Raw genomic sequence first — 7,233 nt, forward strand, 5'->3', positions numbered from 1 at the left:
TCTTTGTTCGGCAGGGCGCCTGCTTCCCTCTCTCTCTCTGCCTGTCTCTTTGCCTACTTGTGATCTCTGCCTGTGAAAATAAATAAAATTTAAAAGAAAAAAAAAATCACTGTCTTAATCCTGTTAAGAAATGGGCAGAGGATCGGAGTAGACACTTTCCCAAAGACACCCAGATGGCTAACAGACACATGAAAAGATGCTCGACGTCACTCATCATCGGGAAAACAACCACAATGACATACCACCTCACCCCTGTCAGAGCAGCTAAAATTAGCAGAAGAAACAGGTGTTGTAGGGAACAGGGAGCCCTTGGCGCTGCTGGTGGGAATGAAACTGGTGCAGCCACTCTGGAGAACGGTGTGGAGTTTCCTCAAAAAGTTCAGAATGGAACTACCCCACCATCCCCAATCGCCTACTAGGTATTTACCCAAAGGATACAAAAATACAGATTCGAAGGGATATTATGCACCCCAGTGTTCATAGATTATCTGCAAACTACAGAGAGAGCCCAGATGTGTGCCGACTGAGGAATGGATAAAGAAGACGCAGACACGGGCAACGGAATGTGACTCAGCCAGCAAAAAGGATGAAACCTTGCCATTTGCAACAACATGGGTGGAGCTAGAGTGCATTATGATAAGTGAAATAAGAGAAGACAAATACCGTATGATCTCACTCGTGGAATTTAAGAAGGGAAGCAGATGAACATATGGGACGGGTGCAGAAGGAGAGAGGGAAAGAAACCACAAGAGACTCTTAACAATAGAGAACAAACAGGGTTGATGGAGGGAGGTGGGTGGGTGATGCGGTACATGGGGGGTGGGCATTAAGGAGGGCACCCCTTATGGGGAGCGTTGGGTGTTAAATGTAAGTGATGAATCACTGAATTCTACTTCTGAAACCAATATGGCACTGTATGTTAACTGAAATTTAAAGGACAAAAAGAAATCTGCCTGATGGCTCGAATAACTAGGATGTAGACATGCAGATTCCTGGGCCCACCTCTGGCTCTTCAAGGGGAATCTCCGAGGGAGAGGGAGTTATCCCAGCATCCACATATGGGACAAGGCCGGGGACGTTTCCTAGGGCTGCCCTACCTATGGGAGCTTATTTCTCAGACCCACTAATTGGTAGCATCTGGGTCCCTCTCCCTGCTTTGTCTTCCCGTGGTGCGACAGATTTTTCAAGCCAAAAAAAAAAAAAAACAAAAAACAAAAACAAAGTGGAGATGCCGGGGATTGAACCCGGGGCCTCATACATGCAAAGCATGCGCTCTACCACTGAGCTACATCCCCTGGCTGTCAGGCGCGCCTTCTGGGACCGAGACTATCAGAAGTCGCATTTTCATCCCTTTTGCGCGTTTCTTCCTTCCCGGACGTTCAATGTCTCATCGGTTCCGAGAGGCCTCTTTACGCCGGGTGAAGCGCCCCGGCCGGGGGCCGTAAAAACCCGTGAAAACCCGGACCGGAGCGAATAGGCGCGGCGGCCAGACAGCGCTATTTCTATATGAATTGACCCAGAAGGACCCCGGCAGCGCTTGTCCTCGTTAGTATAGTGGTGAGTATCCCCGCCTGTCACGCGGGAGACCGGGGTTCGATTCCCCGACGGGGAGGCGGTTGAGTTATTTTAACAATGAAGCGGAGGTTTTCCTGGCATTCCCCGTGAGTTAGAGGAGCGTGCTGTGCTAAACCGCGTACTCGATAGGTTCCCTCGTAGGTATAAAATATGTGTAAGTTGCGAGTGTGTTATTACCTCTAATTCTGGTGGGTATCAGAGTAATGATCATAACCAGAAATTATACGGCTCTTACTACGCACCGGGGGTGTGGATAAACGTTTTACAGGCGTGCGCTCCTGTGATGCCCGCAGGGGCTCCGTGGTCAGGTTAGGCAGGTGAGGAAGCGCAGGCAGAGAGCAGCTCGAAACTTGCCCAAGGTTGCACCCACCACGGTCTACTCGGGACACCGGTCATCTCTGGAAGGAAGGACTGGCACAGGTGGGAAGGGCGCTCACCTTCTCTTCTGCGCATATTTGTACTGCTTGAATTTTATTTTTCTCCCTCCCTCCCTCTATACTTTTCCTTCCTTCCTCCCAACCTCCCTCCCTTCCTTCTTTTTTTCTCTTCTTTCCTTCCTTTCTTCCTCATGCGATTTTTACCAAAGTGATATACTTAAATGGTTTTTAAAGAACTACAGAGATAGGGGTTGCACAGAATTGTCAATGTACTTAAATGCCACGAAATTTTTTTCTTGGAAATGGTTAACTTTATGTTTTGTGCATTTCACCTCAATTTTTTAAATAATCACGTTTTTAAAAAGATCAATACTTGTTTGGGGAAGAAAGGATTGGAAAGGGCGGATGGGAGTGTAAATGGCTTCAGCCCATTCGGAAAGCACCTGGAAAGCTCTGTATTCCACCATCTAACTTAATAATCCCATGCATGAAATTTTGCCTTTAGGGAAAGGACGCAAAAGGAAAGGCCTACATACAAACAACTTTGGTTTCTTTCGCTTCTTAGCACTGTTATTATATCGATTATCTGGTTAGTGTGTTTGTGACTGGGCAAGAAGGTCATTAGGTGCTTACCAAACACTTATTAAAAGACTTCGCATCATCAAGCCTCCCCACTCCACATCCTCTTCCGGACATCACTCCCCTTCCATTTCCCAAAGCAGAAAAAGCCAAACCTGGACGCCAACCTGTTGATTTCCTCATGCCTTGAAGCTGAGCGAGTGCCACAGGTATGGCGGTGGTGCTAGGATCTGAGTCACTCACTGCCCCAAGGAAAGTCAAAATCTGGACAAAGCGTCCTCCACACACCTTGGCTGGTCAGCATCCCTGTCACACCTTAGGCTGCTTGGGGAGTTGCACCCAAGGGCTGACCTTGCTCCCGTCGCAAAGAAGGGGGCTTGAGAAAGTGGGGTTCTGAGTCAGGTACTGCTCATTCATCCATTCACTTGTTCATTAATTCAACGGATATTTATTAAGCACATACTACGTACCAGGCACTGTTCTCCACCTTGAAGGATACAGAATTGACCCTCAGGGATCTGTCATTTTAGCTGGGGAGACAGAGAATGGACAAGGAAAAACAATATCTAAGCTAACAGCAAGCAGTAAGGGGCTGGGGGTCCTGCTGGGAGGCGAGATCGGGGAGGCCGTCTCGGAGGCGGTAACCTTGAAGGACGAGAAGGAGCAGGTATCTGCGAACCTGGCTGGAGTGGGTCCCTGCTAGTTGGTCCTGCACTCCCGGCATCGATCCCCAGGTGGACGACCCGGGGCCGGCAGTACGACCAGGAGGAGCGGAGGAAAGCGGAAAAGCCAGCAGCCGAAATAGCTCAGTTGGGAGAGCGTTAGACTGAAGATCTAAAGGTCCCTGGTTCGATCCCGGGTTTCGGCAGCTCTGGCTTTTTTTCCACCCCCCCCCCCCCCCCCCCATGCATGAAAGGAAGCTGACAAAATACAAACACACGAAGAGACGAAGTTAATTCTTTCCAATCATTAAACCGGTTTCGGTTTATTTCAAAAAGCTCCGAGTGGTATCCACCGAACAACAGAGCGGAGGGAAACTTCCTTGCAATCTGAGAAATTTCAACAAGGCTGTGTTTTTCCTGATTTTTTCCCTCCTATTTCTTAAGCGCGTATTAATCTGTGTTACGTGTTTGCTGAGGTCTGCCCGTTAATTTTGGCTTCCTGTTCATTAATTTCTGCTCCCTGAATTCTCGCGGCCGAATCACGGACGTAGCAGGGAACAGCTTCTCTAAGACGGAGTTGAATCGAAGGGGACTTTCGTTCTTCTGTTTTGAAGAAAAAAAGAATAAAATATAAAACCCTTTGGTGGGTGTTGATGCTCGGCGGAACTTGTATGTGCCTTAAAGAGGGCACCTGAAGGGCTCTGACCAGCGCCAGTCCTCGTTAGTATAGTGGTGAGTATCCCCGCCTGTCACGCGGGAGACCGGGGTTCGATTCCCCGACGGGGAGGCTACGGAGTGCTTTTTTTTCCTCCCCCCCCTCCCCCCACGCCGTTTCTCTCCCAAAAGAATCAAATTCTTCCACATGTGCGGCAATCTCCTTACTCGAGGAAAATCAACTGACAAGCCAGCGAGGACCTGGTTACAGTCACGGTGCAGCCCAGTGTCACACGGTCATGAGAAGACAAAGTTCTCGCACTGCGGCGGTATTTCCATCTCCCGCATGCCCGCAGCGCGTCTGTGAAGTGCTCGGTTTGGTCGGTGCTGTCCCCAAAAAAGACTGCCGATTTTTAAGACCAGGAATGCTCCTTCTGCCCCAGATAGTTCCATCCTCTTGTATCTTGCCCAGGACCCAGGCTGGCCCTTAAAAAAAGTTTATGGATTTGACACAGGAGGCCGGGGGCCGCTACGCTGAAACGTCTTCTTGTCTTAACTCCGTTGCCGACTCCTTCCTGAGTAGCTGTCAGCCTTCCCAGGCTCCTACTCTTTCGTTTGTCTGGGGTCCCCCCCTCACACCCCCCCCCCCCCCCCCCCCCCCCCGCCACATTCATTCTGCAAATATTTACTGAAAACGTGTTAGGTGTCAGGCCCTGTTCTAGGCACTGGGGCTGCGGCAGGAACCAGAGTGGCCCAGCTTATGACACAGGCAATAAACAAATGCTATAAAAACATTCTCCCAAAATGATAAATGCTGTAAAAACAAAACAAAATAAAACAAGTAAGAGGGCATACTAGGAAGTGTATGGAATGGGCAGGCCCCATTAGTGAGGTGTCCAGGAAGGTCCTGCTGAAGACTTAGACAATGAGAAGGAGCCACTCACCAGAAGATCTGGGGAGCACCCCTGCTCTGCTCTGCTGGCAGAGGAAAGGGCAGGTGCAAAGGTCCTGAGGTGCAAAGGAGGGTGCATGTTTGTGGAACAGCAAGGAGGCAGGTGTGTGCACAGAAGGGGGAGAGAAGGAAGGGCTGAGGTCAGAGAAGTGGATCAGAGAGCCTTACTGCCCAGACTAAAGAGTCTGAATTCGACTTTAGGGTTTTATGCAGAGAGGAAACACAATCAGGTTTGTTTTGAGCAGAGTAGTGTGGCAAGATAGAAAACAGGGGCACCTTCTGGACCAAACACCATCCCTTAGCTCGTTCCCAAACCACGTCCAAAATATCACCTATGGTGACATTCCCCTGTGCTGGGCCAAGGTCTCTCTCCACTGGAGTTCACATAATAACAGTATCATTTGTCATCCTGAGAACCCACAGGCGGGCCAGACCTTGTAGCAGGCGCTGTTCTAAACGTTCCGGGCATAGCTGTTCAATGGCCACCCCAACCCTGGGGAGTAGGCACTAATCAGATCCCCTTTTTATGGATGAGGCCCAGAGAGGTGAGAATATGAAATCACAGAGGTGGCAGGGTGTGTTTTCCCCATCGGAGTAAGTGACCTGTTTCTTGGCCAGAAAGCTCCAGCGCCAGGGAAAGAGGTGAAGCCCCCGTTTTCTGCCCTCTCCTGGCCTTCAGCCGTTCCCTCACCCCGAGTGGCCCCCTGGGGACGTGGAGGACACAACAGCAACATATTCTCTCCCCTGGGGTGCTTCATAAGCCCTCTGCACAGCTGTGCTAAGTGACAGTTAAAAATGGTTCTTTTCAGTGGGCTATGCAAAGCAATTCCTCCCTCAAAGCCCTGAGTTTGATGCTGCATCTGTTTCTTTTTAATTTGCTTATTTTTATATTAGAAAAGTTCTCTGGGAGGGGGGAAGGTCTGCAAACCTCAAACTCACTGAAGATTGGGATACTTTTTTAAATTAAGTTTTCTAATTCCAATAGAGTTAACACGCAGTGTTATATTAGTTTCAGTGTACGATATAGTTAGAGAGTCAACACTCCCATATGTCAACCAGTGCTCATTCCTACAAGGGCTGTCGTTAGCCCCCATCATTTATTTCACCCTGGAATGGTTTTAAAGGTCAGGGAACCAGACACTTCTGGATGGAGGTGCAATCAGGGCAACACCCTTACTTACTGGAAAGAAACTCATTTCCCATCCCTTCTTTTCTGTGATGAGCAACAATCAAAAACAGGTCAATTTCCCTTTGTTCCTTAGTCCTGATATCAGCTAGAATTTCAGCTGCAAGGCTATATAGAAAGGATCTATTTGGGAAGATTTATTTTGGTTTGCTTATGCTAAACCCAAACACATATTTAATTGTATAAAATTTTAACTTAGAAAAACAAGGGGGAAGAAAATCTTAAGAATAGAGTATAGCAGAGAATTTCAGAAAGCAAGGCAGGAGGGGAGGGGGATGTAGCTCAGTGGTAGAGCGCATGCTTTGCATGTATGAGGCCCCGGGTTCGATCCCCGGCATCTCCACTATGTTTTCTTTTTTTTTTTTTTCTGTTTCGTCTTTTGTTTTCCTGATTCTTATTTTCTGCCCCTGTTCTTCATCATTAAAGCGTCATATATGTGATTATTACAACTCCAGTCACTACTTGGGAGGTGGGATTTTCAAGATAGGCATGACCCTCCCTTTCTAAAACCTGTAACACTCCCGATGTACTTTTGTTGGAAGAGGTTAAGGGGAGCTGTTAGCGGAAAAACAAAAAGGCAAAGATCCTCTGATGACTAAAACCAGAGAGCCCCAGTGAGAAAGATCAACTGGGGATCCCGGTCAGGGTCCTTTTCCTGGCACTGTGACTGCAGTTCAAGGCTCCCAGCACTGGTGACTGATTCTCGCCATCAGAGGACAAATATGGAAGATCTGACTGTGTTGGCCCTTGCCCTTTGTTTGTGCTATTAATAACCAGCCGGTCTGGGAGTGACCAGAAAGGAAGCCAGCATTCTGGGCAGGCAGGATTTTGCTTCCTACTTCGTCCATCAGCAACAGGTCATAAATTGAATGAGTGAATGAATGAATGAATGAATGGCTTTGATGCACATACTGTTCATGTTTTTATTTATACACGATCTGTATTTTTTTGATCATTAAAGATCAAAGATGTTTTTACCGAAAGAAGGGATCCTGTTGCATTCTGCGGGTTCAGTTCTTTGTAGTAATAATGAATTTCTCACCCATCAAATCCTGTCTCTCATGTGACTTGACCTCATAGTTTAAAGCATAAAAACAATAAGTAAATAAATAAAGCATAAAAGCTTCTCGTCTTAGATCTGGCGGGACGTGACTCTTAATAAAGCATTCACTTTTAAGATGAAACCGAAATTTGTAAGATGACTTACCAGCTGGGTGGATGGCGGGTGGATGATAGCTAAGGAGCTTC

General features: G+C 47.8%; 5 non-coding genes across 5 annotated transcripts; 4 read left to right on the plus strand and 1 right to left on the minus strand.

Annotated features, from left to right (window-relative positions):
- Positions 1-1,223: 1,223 nt before the first annotated feature.
- TRNAA-UGC (transfer RNA alanine (anticodon UGC)) lies at positions 1,224-1,295 on the minus strand. Its single transcript has one exon. It is a non-coding gene; the product is annotated as a tRNA-Ala (tRNA).
- Positions 1,296-1,540: 245 nt separating this feature from the next.
- Positions 1,541-1,612, plus strand: TRNAD-GUC (transfer RNA aspartic acid (anticodon GUC)). Its single transcript has one exon. It is a non-coding gene; the product is annotated as a tRNA-Asp (tRNA).
- A 1,714-nt stretch (positions 1,613-3,326) lies between these two features.
- On the plus strand, positions 3,327-3,399 carry TRNAF-GAA (transfer RNA phenylalanine (anticodon GAA)). The gene has a single exon. It is a non-coding gene; the product is annotated as a tRNA-Phe (tRNA).
- Positions 3,400-3,908: 509 nt separating this feature from the next.
- On the plus strand, positions 3,909-3,980 carry TRNAD-GUC (transfer RNA aspartic acid (anticodon GUC)). Its single transcript has one exon. It is a non-coding gene; the product is annotated as a tRNA-Asp (tRNA).
- A 2,276-nt stretch (positions 3,981-6,256) lies between these two features.
- TRNAA-UGC (transfer RNA alanine (anticodon UGC)) lies at positions 6,257-6,328 on the plus strand. Its single transcript has one exon. It is a non-coding gene; the product is annotated as a tRNA-Ala (tRNA).
- Positions 6,329-7,233: the final 905 nt, after the last annotated feature.

The sequence above is a fragment of the Lutra lutra genome, chromosome 12, assembly GCF_902655055.1.
Source record: "Lutra lutra chromosome 12, mLutLut1.2, whole genome shotgun sequence".
Lineage (NCBI taxonomy): Eukaryota > Metazoa > Chordata > Mammalia > Carnivora > Mustelidae > Lutra > Lutra lutra.